The sequence below is a fragment of the Penaeus monodon genome, chromosome 4 (genome assembly GCF_015228065.2).
Source record: "Penaeus monodon isolate SGIC_2016 chromosome 4, NSTDA_Pmon_1, whole genome shotgun sequence".
Taxonomy (NCBI): domain Eukaryota; kingdom Metazoa; phylum Arthropoda; class Malacostraca; order Decapoda; family Penaeidae; genus Penaeus; species Penaeus monodon.
The window spans coordinates 1,696,297-1,698,655 of record NC_051389.1 but is presented as its reverse complement, the minus strand read 5'-3'; positions in this window follow the sequence as shown (position 1 = coordinate 1,698,655).

Here is a 2,359-nt window from a genome sequence, read left to right as displayed (position 1 = left end):
AAGGAAGTCACCTAGCGATTTCCTCCCTCCTCTCCTCCCTCTCTATCTTCGCGTCTAAAACTCCTCTTTCACTCTAGAAACCATTCCTTCTCTCCTCCTCTCCGTCCTTCTTTCTTACTCTTCTCCCCCCCCTCTCCCTCCTCTTGTCTTCTCCCTTCTTTCTCCTCTATCTTCCTCCTCCCCTCTTCCTCCCCTCCTCCTCCCTCCCCCCCCCTATCCCATTCTCCCTTCCTCCTCCTCCTCTCCCTCTTCCCCCTCCTCATCCCCCCCCCGTCACTCCCCCTCCCTTCTCGCCCCTCACACACCTCCCCCTATCACTCCCTTCTTCTTAATCGCGACCACTTCACCTCTCCCTCCTCCTTCTCTCCGACGCTCTACCTCCCATCGAGGAGATCTCCACCACGCAGTTCCTCGCTCCTCGCTCTCTCCGGCTACCAACTCTGTCCCTTACCTCTCCCGACTATCCGCCGATACCACGTCATCGGCCCTCCCCTCCCTTTCCACCTACTCCACCCCTCGCCCTCACAGCCTACTCCGGCCCTCCACCCTCTCACCTATCTACATCTCTCCTCACCATTCGCCCACCCGTTCCCCTATTTGCCTCCCCCTCTCCCAACCATTTCACATAACCTAACAGCGAGTATCTCGAACTGGATATCGATCACATATAAATCATGACTCCTCACCACCATACACGAGAAAAAAAGGTGGATGGGGTAGACAGCCTCATCATCTATGATATTGGCACAACCCCATCCTCCCATCTTCCGAGCTATACTGGCATGTTTTTTTTTCTTTGCACTCTCTTGTGCAGAGCCTCCGCCCCCGCACTCCCCACGCTCACCCCCCCCCCCCAATCCCTCCCGGAAGCCACATTCTACCCGACCCCTCCCCCCTTCCCCCCCCCCTCCCCCTCCCCCCCCCCCCCCCCCCCCCCCCCCCCCTTCCCTCCCTCCCCCCACGCCCGTCTTAACCCCACTCCTCTCTACTCCTCTCTCTCTCTCTCTCTATCTCTCTCTTCTATATCTCTCTCTCATCTCCTCTCTCCCTCGTCTCACTTCTCTTCTCTGTCTCTCTTCTCTCTGTCTATCATGTCGCCTCATCTCTCTCTCTCTCTCTCTCTCTCTACTTTCATCTCTCTCTCGCGCCCTCTTTCTTTCTCTCTCGTATTATCTATATCTCCTCGCTATATCTCTCTGTCTTCTCTCTCTTCTCTCGGGTCTGTCGGCCTCTCTCTCTCGTCTCTCTCTCTCTCTCTCTCTCTATTCTCTCTGCTCTATATCTACTTCTCTCTCTCTCTCTCTCTCTCTCTTGCTCTTCTGTCTATCTCTGTTCTGTCTGTCTGTCGGCCTCTTCATTTCTCTCTCTCTCTCTCTACTGTCTCTCTCTCTCTGTCTGCGGCCTCTCTCTCGTCTCTGCTTCCTATATCTATATCGTATACTAGATGCTCTCTATCTCTCTCTCTCTCTATCTCCCTTCTCTCTTAACTCTCTCTATCATCGTACTATATCTCTCTCGCTCTCTCTCAGTTCTCGACTAGTATCTCTCCTCTCTCTCTCTTCTCTATCTGCTCCTCTCTCTCTCTCTTCTCTCTTTCTCTCTTTCTCTCTTTCTACGCGCTCGCTCTCTCTCTCTGGTCTGCGGCCTCCTCTCTCTTCCTCTCTCTACTCTCTCTCTCTCTCGCTCTCTCTCTCCTCTCCTCTGCTCTCTCGCGTCTCTCTCTCTCTCTATCTCTTCTCTACTATAACACATTCTACTAACTCTCTTTTTTCTCTCTCTTCTCTCTCTCCGCTATATATATGTAATATATTATGAAGATATAGATATATATATATATATATATATATATAATATAGATATGATATATATCGAAGATATACTACTATAGAAATTCTCTATATATGTATATACATATATATATATATATAGATATAATATATATATACATTAACACACATACACATGCATGTACACACACAACACAACAAACACACACACACACACACACCACACACACACACACACACACACACACACACACACAACATATATGTATATAGATATATACAATCTATAGAAATATATAATATATATTATATTGAATTATTTATCTCTCTTATATACTAGAACTTATATCTGTATAGGATTACACATATACACAGTGTCCATACCACACACAACACACACACACACATACACACACACACACACACACACAACACACACACACACACACAACAAAACATATATATATATATACGTATATATAGATATATAGATATATATATATATATATTATTATATATATGTGTGTGTGGTGTGTGTGTGTAGTGTGTGTGTGTGTGTGTATCTGTGTGTG